Raw genomic sequence first — 23,613 nt, 5'->3', positions numbered from 1 at the left:
CTTCCAGGTTGCAGACAGCCAACTTTTTGTATCTTTACATGGTGGACAAAAAGCAAATTAGCTCTCTGGCTTCCTACGTGGATACTAATCTCATTCATGAAGGCTTTAGCCTCATGGTTTAATTGCCCCCCAAAGACCCAACCTTCAAATATCATCACTTTTGTGAATAGATGTCAACATTAAATTTTGGGAGAAAGACACAAATATTCAATTTATAAAAATTATCTTGGTAAGTAATTTTGAATTTTCTCTTCAAATGCTAGCCCCTGAAAATGTTTCGTATATGTGAACAAAGAAAATTTGTAGAGAATTAAGTTCAAATATACCTGACAAATCTTGAATGCAACATGTTAAAATTATTATATCCTATTTTTAGTATATAGATTTCTTATATATTAATGCCCATTATTAATATCTGAGAGGGAAACATGTTTCTTTGGATTAATGTTGTTCATGGTACACATTAAACACACACACACATACATGTACATACACAAATATAACTTAGTTGTTAAAAATTGGATGCAAATGAATGCTTCCATCAAGATCCACTGGAAAGATGAATAAATACAAATAAAGCTGTTTGAAGGAACTGGCAATCAAGGCAAACAATTGGCAAATAGCCAAGGCAAGATTTGATAAATAGAAAACGCAGAGAGCACACTAATCTCCCACAGATGCATTTTCTCTCATGGAATTTGCCAGTTTGGGACAGAGTAGAGGATCAAGAACCCAAGCCAAGGTGCAGTGCTGAGAAGCAGAGACAGCAACAAAGAGTTGTGCGCTTTGGACTGAAGAGATGACACCTAGTATTTGACATGGGAGGACATGGGATGGTCAAGTTCCCAATAAAAAGAGACACAGAAAAGTGAGTATGAACATTTGTCTTTTTTCCTTTGTTTTATTATCATTATTTAACTGGGCAGAAATCTAGACCAGCAGCTAGGGAAAAAGGGCGGATCACGAGGCCAGGAGATCGAGAGACAATCCCGGCTAACACGGTGAAACCCCGTCTCTACTAAAAAATACAAAAAACTAGCCGGGCGAGGTGGCGGGCGCCTGTAGTCCCAGCTACTCGGGAGGCTGAGGCAGGAGAATGGCGTGAACCCGGGAGGCGGAGCTTGCAGTGAGCTGAGATCCGGCCACTGCACTCCAGCCTGGGTGACAGAGCAAGACTCCATCTCAAAAAAAAAAAAAAAAAAAAAAAAAAAACCTCTAAAGTCTGAATGTTGTCTTGTGAATTTCACAATCCTGAAGAGACAAAATTGACATTTATGATTCATAAAGTGGTTAGGCACTAATAAACAATACAAGATCTCAGTTGGGTTCCATGAACATTAGAAGCAGTGAAATAAAGAGTTAGGTAAATCTTTGTGAATACTATAACCCAGCCATGAACAGACTCAATCTCTAATTGAAATAAGACGTTTGCCACAATTCTCTTTGCTGAACAGACGAAAGAGTGAAGGTTCTCTGACAGAAGTAACATCACTGAGCACCTACAATATATCATACACAATGGCAGGATTTAAGTAAAAGTTACCAGGCATGACAATAAATTGGTTATACAGTGTGCTCCCACATGGTATCAAGAGGAAGACAAGTGGGTAAACAAGAAATGTCAGTGAATGATTACATATCTTGCCCCACAAACGGAACACATAAAGTTGACACGTAAAGAAAAACATCCTGGTGGAGATTAATTCTAAGTTTATAAATAGGGCTTTGCCATATCAGGAAACCTGTAAGAGAATCCTAGGTAAAATTCAGGATTCAAAGAAAACATGAAGCTCAGTATGGCCATCAAAGTGAAGGCTGGAGATGGCGGTGGCCCCAGAGGAGAGTCTGGAGACATCTGTGTAAAACATACTGAGGAGGGTTAGTTTTATCCTGGCTGTCATGTAGGCGGGCATAGGAAGAAGTTAACAACACTGGAGGAAGAAATGCTCGTACACTGTTGCAGCCATTTTAATAGGAGATACTATGGTCTGAATACTTGTGTCCCCCCGTGCACCCCACCACCCCAAATTCATATGGTGGAATCCTAACCTAAGGTGTTGTTATTGGGAGGTGGAGCCTTTGAGAGGTTATTAGGTCACACAAGCAGGGTCCTCAAGAATGACATTTGGTGGCCTCATAAAAGAGACTCTAGAGAGACCCTCACTTTTCTACCACGTAAGGTTGCAGTGAGAGGACAGCATCTATGAACCAGGAACTGGGGCCCTGACCAGCCACCAAATCTGCCAGGACTTTCAATTTGAACTTCTCAGCCTCTAGAACTGTGAGAAACAAGATTCTGTTGTTTAGATGCTACCCAGTTTACATTATTTTATTATAGCAGCCTAAATAGACTAAAACAAGAGACTACAGTAGTTTTTGTTAAGGTAGTGGTGATGTTACTTGAGATCAACAATGAGTTGAAAAAGGCCAGGCTTGATCAATGATTTAATGCAGGAGTTGAGATGGGAGATTCCTATATGACCTCTAGGTTTCTTAAAAAGTGTTCGTTTTATTATACTTTACTACTTACATACATTTCACATGTATTATTTCATGTGTATAAAATATTACCTACTGACATCTTTAACCCATTTCCCATTTATAAAAAAAAATGCAGCTCACTGCCAGTGCTCATTTAATTTTACACAAACATGCTCTTTGAGGCTGAAGCAAATCTGACTGATTATCAATGTGAAAATAAAATATAAAAATTGTTATGGGTGTTATTTCTAAACAGAACATTAATCATAATGCAATAGAAATATGTAATATTTTACATTAGGATTAGAGATAAGAGTGTTCACAGGGCAAATAGGAAATGGGTTAAGAAAGAATAAATCATAATCAATTCATGAGGACTATTTTTCTCAACTTAAAAGAAATATTTAGGTGGATGCTACATAGTCCCAGGCAAAATATAACTCCAGAAAAGTACACCACCCTTTCTCCTTGAATGTGGTTCATTTCTTCCCGTTCACCTTTTGGTGGCTGTCTCATTCCTCTGCCCATAAACAGAATCCTGAACCCAGTTTGAACACACAAAGATTATCAGTCTTTCGATCTTATAAGCATGTTAATGAGAAGTAACAGAATGATGGAAGGAGTGGGTGGGAGGAGATAATTTAACTGAATAGCCTTTGACATCAGTACCACAGTTTAAAAAATTAAATACATGAAAGTTTGTTTGGGGTCTAAATAGATAAAGTAAATCATGAGGTTAGTAAAATAATTAAAGACAGAAAAATAGATAAATAGGGATAATTGTATGGGGGAGGAAATTAAAAAATGGTTATATTTGTTGTATCAACTTAAGAAACTTAATAGTAAACTTTCCACAATGAGTGGATTTACATATTATAAAATCACGATTCAAAGCCAATTAATAATTTTTGGAAAATTAAGAAAAATAAGTTTTTGGGCTGTTATGTCTTCCATGATTCCAACTTCCTGATATTTGCACCTTGGTATTTATACCATGGTATTATCCATCATGATTGAATATGGACAGGAACTGTGACTTGTGTTGAGAAATAATATGTCTGCAAGTTGAAATGACATATGTCATTATGCATTTATGAAGATGTAACATAGGACTGTAACACTTGTATAATGAACAGATCATCATGCTTGGTGATTGTGAGGAAGTAAGCTGCTGTATAGGAAAACCTCAAATGGCAACAAACTTAGGTGACCTCTAGGAGTTATGACTAGCCTCCATCTGACAGCCAGCAAAGAACAAAATCCCCCAGTTCTATGATTAAAAGAAACTGAGTGCTACCAGCAATGATGTGAGAGAAAAAACAGATCCTTTCCCAGTTAAGCTTCCAGTTGAGAACTCAGCCCAGGCCAACATTTTTATAGACCTCTTTTCCTTCTTATTTTTTAAATTTATTTAAATTTAAGGGGTACAAATGCCATGTTGTTATGTGGATATATTGAGTAGTGATTAAATCTGGGCTGAATAGTGTACATTTTACCCATTAAGTAATTTCTCAGCCCTCACCTGCCTCCCACCCTTTCAAGCCTCCAATGTCTATCATTCTACATTCTATGTCTATGCATACACATTATTTAGCTTCCACTTACAGGAGAGAACTTGTGGTATTGGACTTTCTGAGTTATGTCACTTAACATAATGGCCCTCTGGTTCCATCTACATTGCTGCAAAATACATCATTCTCTTCTTTTTTATGGCTGAGTAGTATCATCCCATTATATATATGAATATATATAGGTATGTATATCTTTAATAAATCATCCATTGATAGATATATTTGCTATTTTGGAGAGTGCTGTGATAAACATATGAGTCCAGATATCTTTTTGACATAGGATTTGGTTTCCTTTGAGTAAATTCTCAAAAGTATTATGGCTGGATCAAATGATAGTTCTATTTTTAGTTCTTTGAGAACTATCCAGTAAAGTTTTAGTATACAAAATCAATGTTCAAAAATTAGTAGCTTTTTATACATTAATAGTGATCCATCTGAGAACAAAATCAAAAAGTAAATCTAATTTACAATAGCTAGAAAAATAACTATGGCTATATTTAACCAAGGAGGTAAAAGGTTTCTACAAGTACAAACTTTAAAACACAGATGAAAGAAATTGTAGATGACATAATAAATGGAAAAAACATCTCATGTTCATAGATCAGAAGAATCAATATAATTAAAATTGTCATACTGGCCAAAACAATCTAAAAATTCCATGCGATTCCTATCAATATCGTTTTGCACAGAATTAAAAAAATCCTCAAATTGATACAGAACCAAAAAAAAAAAGTTTACATACCTAAAACGATCCCAAGCAAATATAAGCTGGAGGCATCACAGTACCTGACTTCCAAGCATACTACAAGGCTACAGTAACCAAAAAAAGAAACCAAGGTATTGGTATAAAAACAGGCACAAAAACCAATGGAACAGAATAGAGAACCCAGAAATAGGACCACATAACCACAACCATCTGAAATCTCCACCCTGATTTGAGATTTCTCAAATAAGATTTTTATTGTAGCCTTCCAAGACCCTAAGTTGTGAGAGACTAAAGCTTGACCAGACTCAAGAACCAGGAAAAGCGTGAGATAATAAATGCATTCTTTAATATACTAAATTTGTGGCAATATTGATACATAGGGATAGAAAACAAATGCAAGTTTTCAGAGATTTCACAGATATATTTTTCCAAAATAAGTAACTGACTTAATGTTTTCCTTAAATTATTTAAAGATTTGTGTTCATATTGTATCTTTAAAGTTGAAAATAGAAGTAATTAACCAGATTGGACTATTAATTCCTGTTCAGTATTCTGTGAACGGTTCTATTGCGTTCCTTTTCTCTTGAAGTTTACTTTAATATTTTTTGACATGAAACGAGAAAAAAGTTATTTTCTCCAAATTCATTTGGCATTCTATTGAGGATCTTCTTCCTTTTTTTGGAAAGAAGCATAAGTTAACCAAAATAATTTTATTTTAGCTTCCAAGTCTTCAGGTACAAAATGAGATGAACATCTATTTTTTCCCGAGAATTCTCTTGATATTGAGCATAGAATTGCAGAATAAATACTCCTAAATTCCACCAAGGTAAAATAAAATATTGGTGTTTGATTCCAATGGTAAATATCTTTTTCTTCTCCTCCCAACTTTGGAACTAGTGGAGAAATAAGACAAGACTGTCCAAGGAAAACAAAATACCATTTTTTTAATGTTGATAAAACTAGTGGAAGAAGATGTCTCTAGATTTTCAGACAGTGTTTTCTTAAAACCCATCAAATTATAGGAGCAATGATGCTATTCTGCATGGAATAGAAAAGAAGGATGGCTCCAAAAATGGACCAGAGGAACTGAAACTCCTAGGTCCATGTTCTTCTGTCAAATTTCTGTCTTGTGTGTAAATCACTTTGTGCCTCATATAGTACGAAAATTATACATAACCTAAATTATCTTCACTATTATGAAGTTTAAAAATTTCAAACAATTGGGATATTACCGAAAATCCAATGCACTCTGAAAAATTTTAGCAAAGCTAAATTTAATGCGGCATTAGATTTCCCCTTTAAAATAAAATATATTTGAAGATTATTATGTGAATAAATTAAAAAACAGAAATAGACGAAACTGGTAAATGAAAACACTAATATAGACCTTGTATATAAGGCAATGGATTGACATTCCAGGTTTAATTTTGTGTTGATGGTTTTATCTTCACATTAAGTCAATCTAATTTTCTTGGCTGGGGAGATAGCCAAAGACAACTGAGCCACATAAAGTTGTTAATTTTATTGTCCTAATCATTGCTTTCAATTTAAATTAAACTGAATGGTTGGAATAGAAATTTGAAATGGAATCCTATCATGGGTACTGCTATTTCTAATCCTATAAAGGGAAAGAATGGGACTTAATTTCTGTTAATATAGCCACCAAAAAAAAAAAAAAATCCCTTAAACTTTGTTTTAGATGTATTACTGGACAGAGAATATTCAAACGTTAACTTAAAGCTTGTCTATTGCATACCATTAATTAGAACTTAATGTGCAGGTTCATTAAGAAAAGGCAACCTCTAGATTGACTTTGTATTTTTTAAATTGCAGTAGCTATAATATAAAAATATATTATCCTGCATTTTTAATTACAATATATCTTTATGTAGTTTGAATTAAAAAATGATCAGGAATGCATGTAGCTTTCTTAATTGTCAAGACTTGTTATGCAAATCTGTTATCTCACATATTCTTAAAGATAGGTTCATATTTTACATCTCATTAAATTAAAAATAGAAAGGCACAAAACTATCAACTAAGAGTAATGATTCTTCTTCTCTAGTTTCATCTGAATAACAGACATTTATTGTTTACTTTCTGTTTTAAATTGTAATGTGCTGACTTGAATATTACAATAGGCTTCATTTAATTTGGTTATGTGCTACCAGAGGTAACTACAGGTACATGCTTTAATGCCTACTCTGACAGTTCCTCTTATGATGAAACTGTTATTCCTAGATCAGTACATTGTAAGCCAGATTCTGATTTATAGGTCTTAAAAGGACAAAAAAGATAAATTAAAAAAAAAAAGTCACCCTTATTAGAATTCAGCCAAAACCATTCTACTCTATTCTAACAGCATAAAAACAGGCAAGATAAACGCAATATAATTGTATAAAAGTGGGATGATTGTATCAAGAAAGAATGCTCTTCTGTTTTATTTATTCCTATCAAATTTATTAATGGAATTTATACTTTAATTAAAGGGTGATTATTGTCAGTCACTTTGTTTCCCAGTTTTGGGAGCTACAATTCAAGATGAGATTTGGGTGAGGACAAAGCCAAACCATATCAGCCTATTTTAAATTAATATACTTCTGTCCATGTTTCAGATAGAGATTTTTTAAAATCCATATGTGGTAACATAAAAAATTATCCCTGTTTATTATAATAAAAACTTAAAATGAGTTCTGATGAATATATAATGTGTATATGTTTTAATGCCTTATTCATTAAACATTAAGATGTTGCTCTCAATACTCTGTTGTTTACTCTTTGTTGATTGTTCAAGTCTATATGTGAAAATATCTTCATAAACATCGATAAAGACTATGAACTTTGTAGTTTTATTATAGTCTTGCTTCATTAATCTATTTGAAAAAATAGACCTGAACAAAATTATGCTCCGTGCAACACTGACCATCTGCAGTAGCTGCCCCGCTTTCTGTTTTAAATTTTCTATTTTCATTTGGAGTTTATCTTAACTATATATACACAAGCTCTTTATTTTATCATCAAAGGTCCTTCTCTATACGGACTTTGTTACCTCTTCTGCATACCTGTATTATGTTCATTTCCACAGTTTCATCCTTTGCTAAATGATTTTTTTTTTTTTTTTTGAGATGGAGTCTCCCTCTATCGCCCAGGCTGGAGTGCAGTGGCGTGATTTCTCTCACTACAACCTCCACCTCCTGGGTTCAAGCAATTCTTCTGTCTCAGCCTCCTGAGTAGCTGGGACTACAGGTGCACACCACCATGCCCGGCTAATTTTTGTATTTTTAGTAGAGATGGGATTTCACCATGTTGGCCAAGTTGGTCTCGATCTCCTGATCTCGTGATGGGCCCACCTCGACCTCCCAAAGTGCTGGGATTACAGGCATGAGCCATTGGGCCCAGCCTAATAATGACTTGTATTAGGTGCTTTCAAACCCTGAATTGACATTTAATAAAGAATTATTGCTTTATTCCAATGAAAATAGACAACCTTTTATTTCATACAGTATGGTAGATATTGCATCATATGGAATCTGACATAGTAGCCTATCCCTGAATAAACCTCTTCACTCTGTGCTGGAGGGTTACCTTACATGTATGCCAATTTTACTAAAAAACATAATCCTATACAGTATGGACTAAAAACATTCTACCATACATTACATAATGTTATGTATTCATAATGCCAAGAATATTTTAATCTGGCCAGAATGACCTGTCTCCTCAAAGTTTTAACAACTATCTGTGTTACAAACACCATGTCCAAAATTTAGGCCTACAATAAATTTAACAGTGTTACTTTTACACTTAGTGATTAAGATACTGATTGTTCACATGTTGTAGTCTTAGATTCTTAAAGAAATGAAGAAGGAGGCAATTAGCATCACAAAATTATAATACATTCTGCAAAATATAAGATGCATGCATGTGTAAGTACTGTATTAATGGAGTAAGAGTTTTCCAATGCTTCTTGCATATACTTAATGGATTTTATATTATTTGTAACATTCACAGTTACTTTCAGGAGCATGATTCACATTTTTAAATTTTTCAGAGCACCAATTCACTGTGTTTTATAGAATATGCTTGTATCATGTGTGTTTTCTGTGCCTGTGTATGTATCTATGTGTGTCTGTATGCTTGTTTTTCTTGGTGTGTGTTTGTGTGTCTTGGTGTATATTTGTATATTAGAGTTACCTACACTAGATACCAAAAAACAGTGTGCACACTCAATTACTAAAATTAAAACACACACACAAATTTGATGCCCCCAAATAAAAATAATCCTCAAAAATAAATTCTAAAATTCTGAAAAATAAAAATCTTTGTATTCTGATTCCTTTGTAAGAAATGTTTCCACATTAGCCATTTTTCCCTTTTCTGTTGCTTTTGTGTGTTTCTTGGCAGTTGTTTAATTTTCTCAAAATATGTCAAATGATAATTTCCTCCAAGATATTTGGAAAGAGAACATCAAACATAGATACTTTGTAAGTACCACCATCTTATGCAGTTATGCTTTTCTTTCTCCTTCAACTTGAACATTGTGTGGCAAATGAGTCCCTGAACACTAATGGGATTTGCACTATGCTTGATACCCCAGAGCATTGCTTTTAGAATTGACACTTCGCAGGAAATGAAGCAAAAACTCATTGTGAACAAATTATACAATTAAAGGGAAAAGTAACAGCTGGGCAATGCAAAGATTTTATATGAAAATCATAGCAAACATTGCTTAACTTTATGGAACCAGATTTGCAATGGATTTGTTATCTGCTGTGGAGGATTTAGTGGAAAAACACAATTGCTAAGACTCACAGGGAACTTGCATTTCTGCAATATTTTCTCTTGTGGGTTGAAACAGCACCTCAATTATGACAAATAAGTAGAAAAAATGCATTCATTTGGAAAAATATATTTATTATAACCTGATAATATACACTTTAAAAATTCAAAGTTGTTTACTAGAATTTAAGCAAAGCATTGTATGTTATTTTAAAATTTGTTATATTCAAACTGTTTGTCGTTAAACTGGTGTTTAACAGGAATATTTACTTAAGATCAATTGAATATATGTAATACATATATACACACATATGTTCATATATATAGCTATGTATACACTGTTTCAAATATAGCATACCTCTATCTCAGAGTTCTCACAAAAAATTTCATATGAATCTTGCTGTAAGTACTTACATTTTGTAATACAAATTGCTTTTATTTTATTTGGAAATATAACATAAAACAAGATTCCATATTGATTGAATAAAGCTCATTTCTTCTTCTTCTTCTTCTTCTTCTTTTTTTTTTTTTTTGCACAAACCTAATGATAGTAATAATACTTGATTCTAAAACAAACTTCTTCAGATTTGAGTATTTCTGAAACTTAAATTCGCAATAAATTTTTTATAAAAACTAAAATTGTTGGCACCTTTCTTTTATCCTTTCATTATAAAATTATAGCATAATAAAACCAGTATTAGTAGTTTATTTTCTTAATAGAAATATGGTAAATAATAATAACTTTTTTTTCTTTTCTTTCTTTCCTTTTTTTTTTTTTTTTATGGACTCTTGCTCTTTAGCCCAGGCTGGAGTGCAATGGCATGATCTTGACTCACTGCAACCTCTGCCTCCCAAATTCAAGAGATTCTCCGCCCTCAGCCTCCCAAGTAGCTGGGATTACAGGGATGTGCCAGCACGCCAGGTTAATTTTTTTGTATTTTTAGTAGAGACACTTTCACCATGTTGGTCAGGCTGGTCTCGAACTCCTGCCCTCAAATGATCCACACGCATCTGCCTCCCAAAGTGCTGGGATTACAGGTGAGAGCCACCGCACCCAGCCAATAATAATATATTTGAAAACACTTTCATATTCATTATCTTTATCTTTAGTTATCTTAAATTATCTTTAGTTACTTCATTTAGCAGATTGTCCCTGAATATTTAATATATAATCTGCACCAAGTATAACAATAAATTTGGCAGAGGTCCAGCTTTCATGAAATTCTGAAACCAGTGGCAAAAATATTTAAAATAACTGTTTAATATAATACAATGTTATAATCAAATATAATTTGTGGCTCAATCTATACAACACATAAATGATCAGAAAATGATTTTTGGAGGAGAAAACAGTTTAGTCCTCAGATATGACTATGCATTAGTAGCTTAGGGCTTGACATTTTGATATTACAAAGAGAAAGATTATTGGTCCAATTGTTTACTTGAAATTTGACAAGAGAGCAGATTTTAAGTGTTCTCACTGCACACACACAAAATGGTCACTATGGGTAGTGACGGATGTGTTAACTTCACTGTGGTAATCAGTATACAACATATGCTTATTAAATCATCACACTGTCCACCTTGAATAAATACAATTTATTTGATTTTTAATTGAAAAATAAAATTGCATATATTGATGGTGTACAACATGGTGCTTTGTTCTATTTGTACATCGTAGAATGGGTAAATCAAGCTAATTAGCATATATATTACTGAACATATTTATGTTTGGTAAGAAAACTTAAAATCTACTCTCTTAGCAATTTTCAAGTACACAATATATTGTTGTTAACTGTAGTCACTGTAATGCATAATAGAGCTCTTGAACTTACTCCCCCATGTCACTGAAATTTTTGTCAGGTAAGCATTTTAAAATAATTATTTTTAAAAGGCTTGGAAATGAGAAAGATTACTCAAAGCAGTTTGGGACAACTGAAATTAAAGTAAGGGGAAAAGATAATCCTAGAAAAGAAAGAAGGAAATAGAGCATTGAGAGTGTTGCATGTTCTGACAAAGTGCTTGGACCTGACTCTTTGGACAACTGGGAACTGAAAATCTTGTCGTTTCATCCAAATGAAAAATTTTACTGGATCTTGCCCCTAAGATAATTTTTCAATCTTATCTCATATCCTTTCATGGGACAAGACAGGCAATGATTTCAGTCTCACAAGGCCTTCCCTTTTTGAAATCTATTTTCTTCCTTTTTTTCCCTCAAAAACTAGCCAATTCTTGTATGTGCTCACCTTGTAATATCCAATAATAATACACATTATTATTTTCATTTTTTTAAAATCACTGCTATCTAGAGGCTTCAGTTTTACCAGGTTTTTTTTTTGTTTTTTTTTTTTTTTTGTATTTTCAAGTTTCTAACACGAATCTCCAGCTTTTCAAACTCCAATTTCATTTTTCTGTCTCTAATCTCCAATCTCCCATATGCTATACTACATATTTAAGGTTTGGTTTATGAATGAACCCAATTATATATTGATAAATATTTAACAAATAGCCATCTAAAAAATCAAAAAACCGTGATTTGTAGTATTTGATTGTTTCTTTGGTATAAATATTCCCACCATGGGTGATTTGGTGCTGCCACTTTTCTGTTTATGATTGGAGAGCTGGGGTTTCTAGAACCAGCAACACGAAGTCCAATCCAAGACACCACTTTCTGTATGAGTTAAGGCAACGATAACAAAATTTCGATTCGTCATCCTGATTATATTAGTAGATTGAAAATGGTCTTACTTTTTTCATGCACTTTAAAATATAACTTGACTATAACTTTGTTCTTTCTCCCATGAAGAGGGAGTTTATTTCTCAGTTGCTCGAATTTTAACTCTCCCGTGATTTGCTTAGCCCTCTGGAAGTTACTCCGTGTTGTAGAAGTTACTCTGTGTTGGTTCTGGTTCCGAGTCTAGGTCTCAAGAGTCTTTGCATGCTTCCATCCTCTACTTCATTCCTCTGCCTTCACCTTGAGAGCAAGCCCAGACAGACCAGATGAGAGATGTTAGAAACAGGAGAAGAACTGAGTCATCAGCTAAGAATAAGCAGGAACAGTCCGTTTCCAGCAAGGTCACCACCCAGAAGCCACAGCAAGCCCTGCTGGGTCCAGCCATACTCGACTTACGTGAGCAAAACCATACAACCATTCAACAAATGACTGAAAATTACTAATAGTGTTTGTTCTAAACCAATAAATGCAAAAGTGGTGTTTTATGGAGGAATCGTTCCAGTATAAATTGCCACCAATTCCAACTATGATATTCATAAATCACACTACATTGATCCCAATGTGAAGTTTAAACCTTTTCTCGCTTGCTTTGCACACTCACGCATGCGCGCACACACACACACACAAACACAGACACGTAATTGCTATGCAGCAAACAAAATAACTTGTGCTATGTGTCTTCAGTGGTTGAAAAAGAATGTATTTTAGGGAACTTTTGAGGAAAGTCAGAAAACAATAATCAGACTAACATCTTATGAGGTACCTGTATTCTTATAACTTTCCATAATTTAATTAGCTTGATTTCATTATTTCTTTAAAGAGTTTTTTTGTATTTCTGACGTGTCACTTTTTTGGTTATTAAAAGTTTATAGAAGCTTTGTTTTTAGGATTCATTTTGGAATAAAGTGTTTTATTATTAATACTTTCACTGACAAGTGCATGAAAAGTTTAATTTCATTTGATCAATTGTAACTCTGAATTGGATTTTCAGAGTTGTTACAGTAGTAACATAAATTGAGATGTATACTATTGTTTCTTGGCCAGGCGCAGTGGCTCACGCCTGTAATCCCAGCACTTTGGGGGGCCGAGGCGGGTGGATCACGAGATCAGGAGATTGAGACCATCCTGCCTTATAGGGTGAAACCCCATCTCTACTACAAAATAGAAAAAATTAGCCAGGCAAGTTGGCGGGCGCCCTTAGTCCCAGCTACTCGGGAGGCTGAGGCAGGGGAATGGCGTGAATCCAGGAGGCGGAGCTTGCAGTGAGCTGAGATCCGGCCACAGCACTCCAGCCTGGGCAACAGAGTGAGACTCCGTCTCTAAATAAATAAATAAATACATAAATAAATAAATAATATTATTTCTTTTAATTTTCTGCTTGTGTGGATTCTATAAAATTATATAGCCACAAGCGATACAGTGATATTCACTAATATCAGTTAGCTGTGATTATGATTATTGTTCATGTCAACCTAAAAGGAAGAAGCTGAAGCACAATTAATATAAAGAGTTTATTTGGGCCAGGGTTGAGGACTGCAGCCTGGTTGCCTTGGAGAGTGTTCCAAAGAAAAAGGAAGAAGATAGAGTTTTTAAAGAAAAAAAAGAAAAAAAGAAAAATCAGGGGAGGGACGTTTACAAAAGTTGTTTTTCAGGAATGTTCACTGGTTTACAAAAAAACATTGGTTTGTGATTGACTGTACATTGTGGAACTCTAGGGTGTATGACATTTCATGGCTTCTTGACATCAGTTTGTCTAGAGAGCCTGGATAGCAAATGCCTTCAAGAGGTAATTATTTAGCTCAAAGGTGAGTGAGACATGACTGCTGTTACATTTTAAATGCCTCTCTGGGCCTGACAATTTAAAGTAACTCATGGCCGGGAGCGGTGGCTCAAGCCTGTAATCCCAGCACTTTGGGAGGCCGAGACGGGCGGATCACGAGGTCAGGAGATCGAGACCATCCTGGCGAACACGGTGAAACCCCGTCTCTACTAAAAAAATACAAAAAACTAGCCGGGCGAGGTGGCGGGCGCCTGTAGTCCCAGCTACACAGGAGGCTGAGGCAGAAGAATGGCGTAAACCCAGGAGGCGGAGCTTGCAGTGAGCTGAGATCCGGCCACTGCGCTCCAGCCCCGGCGACAGAGCGAGACTCCGTCTCAAAAAAAAAAAAAAAAAAAAGAAAAGAAAAAAAAAAAAAAGTAACTCATATTCCTCAGATAACAATTCTGGTATTTTTTCTTTCTCATTAATTTAAATGATATTTATTGAGCACTTACCATATGTAAGACATATGTTCACCTGATGCTAGAGATGAAGTGGTAAGCAGATTTGTTTCTGTTTTTGCAAAGATTAATGTTGACTAAGAACGAAACACACACAATAATCAAATATTCATCCTAAAAAATAGTTCTGAAAATTGGAATATGAAAGCTATAGGGAAAATTTGTGCTCTCATTCGAAACTATGGATTGTTTAAAGCACATTCTTAGTTGTCTGATTCTGTTTCTGTGAAGGCTCTGGGCTTTCTTTGCCTTTGAGCTACTTTGCAATTCCATAAATTGGAGATGACTGATAGCAAAGACTGTAATTCTGGTCTATAGATATGCAAATAAATTCTGTTCTGTGGAGAAATTATTCTTTTCTCCCTATGCTTCTGCTGTAGCTCCTGACCCTGATGAAAAAGCCAGGTTTGCAGCCAGCCATTTGCAAATTGATTTCAGTGAAGTCGAACTACAAAAGTCTCTGCTTTTCTGACACGTGCTCATCTCATGTCTGCGTAAGGTTTGTGAATTTAACTTTTTTGAAAGCACCTTTTAACAAAGCAGATTTCAAAGTAGCTGGACTTACATGGTGGTTGGTGGTGTTGGGGCAGTTAAAGCAGGATTTCCTGAGAATATTGTATTTTATCTAAAATATAAAGGTTTAGTAGGTGCTAATTAATGTCACAGTGAAAGAGCACTGTACACTTGTTAAAGACAGCAAGCCGGGTTTTATTCTGAGTACTGCAGTGATGGAGAGATCCCAGTACAAACTGAGCTCAACTCCCACTGAGACAAAAGTAACTAGGTTTTTAAAGGGAGAACAGAGAGAAAACAGAAAAGATCTATGGAAAAGCAAAAGAGGGAACAAAAAGAACTGGGGGACTATGGGGAAGCGAATGGGGCAGAGTGAGGAGGAAATAGAAAATAGCGAATGGGGAGTAAGTGGAAAGTTACAGAAAATGGATAGCGACAAAATACATCTTGTGGTTCAGCAGCATTGCTCTTTCTTGAGCGAAGACTCTGCATGGGGGTTGGGGTTGTCTTTAGTGGCACAACCTAGTCAGGTTTTAGCACAAGCTAAAGTCAATCTCTTAGCACAGTGTTGGGGAAGTCGTTTGTGCCACATGAGACTTCACAGTTCAAATTAAGCACATTTATGGTGGGTGCCTTCCTAGAAAGAAGGAGCTAAATGTGTAAGGGCTCTGTGATTGGGGGACCATATATATTCAAGGAAATAAAGTGAGGTCATCTTGGCCACAGCAAAGAAAATAATGGCATGATTAGTGAGGACGCAGGAGTCATACCATAGACGGGTCTGTAGCCCATGTTATAGGTTTTGTTCTAATAATCTAAAATTAAGTTCTAGTGCTTCATCTATGAAGAATTAAAAGTTATTAAACAGGTTAGGTTGAGTTTGTATTTCTGGTTTTAAAAAACCAAGCAAACAACATCTATAAAATAGGATGTCTGAAAGTGGTTAGAGTAGACAAAAGAAGATCAAGTAGAACTCTGTTGCAATTATCTAGGGAAAAATAAAAGTATACTTTGACTAAAAGTCAAGATCATAAAATTGTGGGAATCTCTAAAATATTTAAGAGGTAAAACCAACAGCCTTTGGCGATAGCTTGAATTTGGAAAAGATAAGGAATAAAAGTATTCCCGCATGAACAACTGGTGTGACAGTTGTGTTTGTTCGTTTGTTTTTGAAGCTCAGGAAAAATATAAAGGACACAGTTTAGAAAGTGAAGATCATGAATTAATTCTTAAACATTTTGAGGTACCATGCATGGCATGTAGAGATGACAATAGGAAATTGTGTAAGTTTGTCTATCAGAGTTGAGTCCTGGATTGGGAATATAAATTTGGAATATATTCGTGTAGGTGATAACAGAAGCTACTGCAGGGTTGTGAATAACTGGGGACTGTTACAAGGACAGCATGGGAGGTAAAAGAGAGAAACTCTGCTGCTAGAAGAAACTTCAAAAATGTAAAGACTAGTAAAGAAGGGTAAGATTTTAAAACAAAGTTGAGAAGGAACAGACAAGGTAGAAAGAAAATGACGTATGTGTTATCAAAGGAGCCAAATAATAAAATATTTTAAGGATGAGAACATTTTCAACAGTGTCAAAGAGGAGCACTTTAAAATATTCCATAGGATTTTTGCACTGATGTTCATCAGGGATATTGGTCTAAAATTCTCTTTTTTTCTTGTGTCTCTGCCTGGCTTTGCTATCAGGATGATGTTGACCTCATAAAATGAGTTAGGGAGGATTCCCTCTTTTTCTGTTGATTGGAATAGTTTCAGAAGGAATGCTACCCGCTCCTCCTTTACCTCTCCTCCTTGTACCTCTGGTAGAATTTGACAGTGAATCCGTCTGGTCCTGGGCTATTTTTGGTTGGTAGGCTATTAATTATTGCCTCAATTTCAGAGCCTGTTATTGGTCTATTCAGGGATTCAACTTCTTCCTGATTTAGTCTTGGGCGGGGAACATTGCACACTGGGGCCCCTTGTGGGGTGGGGGGAGGGGGGAGGGGGGAGGGATAGCATTAGGAGATATATCTAATGTAAATGACGAGTTAATGGGTGCAGCACCCCAACATGGCACATGTATACGTATGTAACAAACTTGCACGTTGTGCACATGTACCCTAGAACATAAAGTATAATAAAGAAATAAATAAATAAAATGTCAATCCTTTAAAAAAAAATTCAGGAGGCCAATCAGTGCTTCTCAATGTTTGATCCCCAGAGCAGCAGCATCTGAAATGGTTAGAATATGTAATTGTTAGAAATGCAGATCTTAGGTCAAAGCCTAGACCTACTGAATCAGAAATTCTGGAAGTATTTTTGCATAATCAGTGTTTTGTTAAACTCTCCCAACAATTCTGTTGCATAGCAAACTGTGGGAACAATTGTGTAGGTGGTGGAGGGTAGGAGATGGAGGATGCAGGTGAGCTTAACATCAACTATTTTCTTGCGGAGATGGAAATTAGAGCCAGATTAATACTGAGTGGAGGATTAATAAGAAGTGGTAAAATAGATGTCAGGAATAAAGAAAACTGAGATAATTTTGGCTTGAAAGGAGAGGAGATCATTATGATAGCAACAGGAAGATACATGGTGAAAGGCTGGTTGGTTGCTTAGTTGATTGGTGATGTTTGTTGAAGCTTTAATATTGAAGATATTTGAGAATAGTTAAAAGGCAACAACAAAAAAATCTAGCCTGAAGAACAAGTTTGAATATAATATAAAATAAAATAAATGTATTATAAATTCAAAAATGTCTTGAGAAGATTGAAAATAATAAAGCCCAAAGCAAATATTTTGAAGTTTAGTATTAAATTGTTAGTTGCTTTAGTGCAGATTTGGTAAACATTTTCTGTAAAGGACCAGTGTAAATATTTTTGGCTTCCAGGAACACACAGTCTCTGTTAAAACTACTCAACTTTGCCATTTAAGTGGGAAAGCAGACATTAACAACAGGTAAGAGAATGGATATTATTGTGTTCCTGTATAATTCTATTTGCCAAAACAAGCAGACAGCCATATTTGGCCCATATAATACAGTTTGCCAACTCTTCCTTTAAATAATCAACAACAAAGAAACAGAGGCTGTTGCAGCTACAGTTGCAGGTAGGCTTTTGTGTTTGTATATTTGTGGAATGAAGATGGAAGAGGTTGGCTTTTTCTGGTTGTTTCTACAATATCTGTAACTGAGGAGAGATAATAATGTGTTGAACTTTTATATTTGGGAGGAATGATTAGATGATGACAACGGCATTTTTACAAAGTAATTTCAAAGTATGAGTTGATTTGGGAAAATTAACAGAATTCTCAGGTGTTGGGGGTCATTTGAATTTTGTGATAAACTTTGCCTAACTGCTCTGATGAAACTTTCTGCAACAACTCTCACCTGGAGAAAAGGGAAAGTTGAGTTTAGCCAGAGTGAGGATATTGCCAGTCAAGTACCAAAAAAAAAAAAAAAAAGTCAAAGATATAAGGGAGTTGGCGGTATTTTAAGTATTGTTGGTTAGCTCACAATCTGTGAAATCTAATTAAGAAATGAACAATAGAAAATACTGCTGAATTAGGAAGTTTATTCTATTATAAACCTACATGCACATGTATGTTCATTGTAGCACTATTCACAATAGCAAAGACAACCCAAATGCCCGTCAATGAAAGACTGAATAAAGAAAATGTGGTACATACACACCATGGAATCCTACGCAGCCATAAAAAAGAATTTCAACACAGAAACAGAAAACCAAATACCACATGTTCTCACTTGTGAGTGGGAGCTGAACAATGAGAACACATGGACACAGGGAGGGGAACAACATACACTGGGGCCTGTCAAGAGGGGTTTGGGGAGGGAGAGCATCAGAATAAATAGCTAATTCATGTGGGACTTAATACCTAGGTGATGAGTTGATAGGTGAAGCAAACCACCATGGCACATGTTTACCTATGTAACAAACCTGTATGTCCTGTGCATGTATCCTGGAACTCAAAATTAAATTAAATTTAATTTAAAGTAATTAATTAAACATTTTAAAAAATATCTGATGTCAATGGACTTGAGGTACCCCTGAAGTAGAAAAGCCATCCTAGTGATAATCCTGGTAGAAAGCAAGGAGCTGTGGCTTCCAAACAAATTAGTGAGGGCGAACAAGTATCCATAAGGGTTCAGTTATTTTTACTTGGAATTTATTGAAATTCATTTTGAGTGTACTTTACATGATTTAATTAATCATCTTTTAACCAAATGTTGCCAAGTTATCCTTTGATACATGTTTCAGACTGTGTAGATAGCTTCAAATAGCAGTGCTAGTAGGAAAAAGACTGAATTCATGAAACATTTGCCATTAGTGAAGTACAAGTGGTACAAGATTGTGTTGAACTAAGAAAAATATCACAAAAGTTGCAATAGAGAAGAGAGAAAATTGAAAAATCACACATTAGACTTAATTAGCACAGAAGAATTTGATCTGTATCAATGATTTATTGTTAATTGGGCAGCATAAGCCATCGTATTAACTTTATTATTCTAATTAAAAATGTGTTTTTGTAGTTTTCTTTGTATTAAGTTGATCACATATGTTAATATCACAGTGTTATGATGTGGCTAAAAAATTGTTACTATTGTCTTGCTTACACATATCTCACTGGTATAATTAAAATAGTTTCATCAGAGAAGACGGTTCAAATTTAAATAATGGTATTACAGTTGATATAAACATTTTGGATAATATAAAGATGCTAAATAATAGTTCAGATGATAATTACGGGCCATATAGTGAAGATTAACATTTGTATGTGAAGTAGAAAATAAACTCTAAAATAATTTAGGCTAGCTTTGGCTGCTGTGTTCCACCATTCTTGGATATATTCAAATCCCTTTGGAGTCCAAAAGCCCTAATTAAAGCTATGATTAACTAGTTACATTTTCATAACTGAGGTCTAATTATAAGTTCAGACATTTCCCTGCCTAACAAAGAAAAAGCCATTGCTGCTGACAGCTGCACAAGCTATAAACACTGAGAAATAAGTAAGGGAATTTGAAACAGCTGTGTGACATTGTCAGGGTAAAACCCTGCCGTTTCTTTTATTAGAGGTGAGAGAAGATGTATCACTAGGCACACAACAAGACACATCTTTATATGAGGATCAACCAGTCCTCGTAGGTTGTAAACTTGTAACTGACAATTAAAAAAAAAAAAGACTATAAACTATTGAAGTTTTAAATAAAAATAGAAATATTGCAATCACACAACATTCACAAAACTTTTCTGGGAAAAATTGTATTCCTAGGGTTCTTGAGTTCTTTATGTAACATGACTAGATTCTTTTGGGTTGCAAAGGCAATTAGCTTCAATAACAGAATTTAGAGGTAGCCCTGCGGCAGTATGATAACTTAAAAATATTTTATAATGTTAAACATCAACATTTAAATTTCCAAATTTTGATGGAAAGAGTACAACAGACTGAAAATTGATCTCTTCATCTCATACATAAGTTGAAATTCTGAACCCAATGTGCTGGTGTTTGAAGGCCTGGTCTTTGGGTAGTAATTAGATCACGGGGTTAGGGACCTAGTGAATTGCATTAATGCCCTTATAAGAAATGGCTGAAGAGCTAGCTAGCTCTTTTTCCTCCATGTGAAGGTACAGGATAAGTAGACTGTCTGCAACATGGAAGAGAGTCCTCACCAGAACTTAACCACAGTCATACCCATATCTTGTACTTCTAACCTTCAGAACGGTAAGAAATAAGTTTTTGGTTTTTGTAAGCAACACAGTCTATGGTAATTTGTTATATAACAGCCACGCTCACTAAGACAGAAGTTGGTACCCATAAGTTGGGTGCTTCTGGAAAAAAAATCTGACATTGTGGAAGAGCTTTGGAACTGAGTTATGGGTAGAAGTTGGAAGAATTTCGAAGTGCATGCTAGAAAAAGCCAAGATTGTCACTGAAGGGAATTAAGGTGGATCTGGTAAAAAAGAAGGAAAAGATGGGAGCTTCAAGGAAAGCTTTATTCATCTTAAAGCATACATGAATGCTCATGTAGAGAATGTTGCTAGAAATACAGACAATACATTCTTTTTTTTTTTTTTTTGGACAGAGTCTCACTCTGTTGCTCAGGCTGGAGGGCAGTGACTCAATCTCAGCTCACTGTAACCTCCGCCTCCCGAGTTCAAGCAATTTTCTGCCTCAGCCTCCCGAGTAGCTGAGATTACAGTTGCCCGCCATTACGCCATGCTAATTTTTGTATTTTTAGTAGAGACAAGGTTTCTCCATCTTGACCAGGCTGGTCTTGAACTGCTGACCTCGTGATCCACCCGTGTCGGCCTCCCAAAGTGCTGGAATTACAGGCTTGAACCACCGTGGCCAGGCTCCTTCTTTATTTCTCCATTTTGGAATGGGAATGTCTATCCTATTTCTGTTACACCATTTTTTTTTTCAGAGGAGCATAACTCGTTTAATGTGATGGTTAGTTTTAGGTATCAACTTGACCAAATTAAGAAATAGCTAGAGAGCTAGTAGAGCATGATATCTGGGTGTGTCTGTGTGTGGCGGTGTTTGCAGAGGACATTGGTGAGTGAGTCAGTGGACTGGGTGGGGAAGATCTGTCCTTAATATGGGCAGGCATCACCCAATTGGCCGTGGGCCCAGACAGAACAAAAAGTCAAATGAAAGGCAATTTACTTCTCTCTGTCTTGGAACTGGGACACCATTCTTCTCCTATCTTTGAACGTTAGAACTGCAGGCTTTTTCACTTTTCAACCCCAGGACTTACACCAGTAACATCCTGGGGTTCTCGGGCCTTCAGCCTTGGACTGAGAGTTTCACCATCACTGCCCTGGTTCTGAGGCTATTGGCCTTGACTGAGTCATGCTACTGGCATTTTAGGATCTGCAACTTGCAGACAGCAAGCTGTTATAGGACCTTTTCAGAATCAATCACATCAGCCAATTCCCCTCATAAATTTGTTCTCATAATTTTCCTTCCTTTCTTCCTTCCTTCCTTCCTTCCTTCCTTCCTTCCTTCCTTCCTTCCTTCCTTCCTTCCTTCCTCTCCCTTTCTCTTTCTTTCTTTCTTTTTCTTTCTTTTCTTTCTTTCTTTCTCTTTCTTTTTCTTTCTCTCTCTCTTTCTCTTTCTTTCTTTCTTTCTTTCTTTCTTTCTTTCTGTCTTTCTTTCTTTCTTTCTCTCTCTCTCTTTTTCTCTCTCTTTCTCTCCTTTTCTTTCTTTTTCTTCTTTTCTCTCTCTCTTTTCTTCTTTCATTTTCTATCTATTTACCTGTCCATCTATCTATCTTATTTGCTTTTTCTCTCTGAAGAGCCCTAACAAATACATGAGAGTTTACAGTTTCACAACTAGAGAAGAATTTTGTCTCAGCAAGAATTGTACCTCAAATCTTAATCATATTTAATTCAGACAAGACTTTGGACTTTTAACTTTACAGTTGATGTTGGAGCGAGTTAATTTTAGGCCTATTGAGATGGAATGAATGCATTTTCATGTGGAAAGCATGTGAATTCTGGGAAGCCAGGAGTGGAATCCAATGAACTGAATGTTTGTGTTCCCCCAAAATCCATATGTAGAAAATTTAATATCAGTGTGATGGTATTTGAGAGTACGGACTTTGGAAAGTAATCAGGTCATGAACGTAAAACCCCCAAGAATAAGATTTGTGTCCTTAGAAGAGGCCAGACAGTTAACTTCCTCTCTTTCTAACTTGTGAGGACACATGAAGAAGACGGCCCTCCAAAACTAGAAAGAAGTTCCTCACCAAAAGCCCAACCATGCTGGAACCCTGATCTCAGACTTCCAGCATCCAAAATTGTAAAAATTAAAAATGTTTATTGTTTAAGTTATCTGTTCTATAGTAATTTGTTATAGCAACCTGAACTAACACATATGGTGAAGTTTAATAAAATAATAAAAGTACATATTGTACATGACTATTTCATTTTCATATTAAAATCTTTTTACTAAAAAAATGAAATTTTCTTTACAAAAACCAAGAGTCCTAAGATTGATATAATTTTATTTTAATTAGTGCATTTGCTAATTTCATCATTAATAAATCAACTCATACTTTGAAGAGTTTTCCATTATGAGGCTTTATTTATACATTTATTCAACAAATATATGTGGAATTTGTTCAACAGTTAATATCCATCAGATATTATCTTAGTCTGTTTGATCAAAGTGAATGCAACAGACACAGCCTTATTCAACTTTCAATCCAGAGGGAGAGCTAGCCAGTAAAAAAATGTAATAAAAAAGATATTCTTTATTTCACCCATACTAAAATATACATAATTTTAATTTACATTTTAACATCTCTGAACTTAGTATTCATTGCCTGATTAATAGCTTCCTGTTGTTGTGGTCCAGGATGCAGTCTTTTAGTAAAAGTAGTTGTTATTATCTACCTATTTGTATATTGGTTTAGGCTGTTTGTATATCATCAAGGCAGTGGAATTAGGTATTATTTTATTTGAAAAACGTCCCATATATTAGGAAAAGTGATTCACAGATATAGAAGTGCCTTTCAATAAAGTTAAAAATAATA

At 35.2% G+C, this 23,613-nt stretch overlaps 1 long non-coding RNA gene across 2 annotated transcripts; it reads left to right on the top strand.

Moving 5' to 3' along the window:
• The first annotated feature begins 731 nt into the window (after window positions 1–731).
• LOC144341222 (uncharacterized) lies at window positions 732–22,964 on the top strand. 2 transcript variants are annotated; one of them, XR_013418096.1, is made up of 5 exons: window positions 732–868; window positions 10,338–10,575; window positions 12,459–12,667; window positions 14,932–15,050; window positions 22,778–22,964. It is a non-coding gene; the product is annotated as an uncharacterized LOC144341222 (long non-coding RNA). The 2 variants fall into 2 exon arrangements; XR_013418095.1 differs by having other exon boundaries at window positions 10,338–10,459; window positions 22,778–22,963.
• Window positions 22,965–23,613: the final 649 nt, after the last annotated feature.

Source organism: Macaca mulatta, chromosome 6 (genome assembly GCF_049350105.2).
Source record: "Macaca mulatta isolate MMU2019108-1 chromosome 6, T2T-MMU8v2.0, whole genome shotgun sequence".
Lineage (NCBI taxonomy): Eukaryota > Metazoa > Chordata > Mammalia > Primates > Cercopithecidae > Macaca > Macaca mulatta.
Note: the sequence above shows the minus strand (reverse complement) of the source record. Positions and strands in the feature narration are given on the sequence as shown.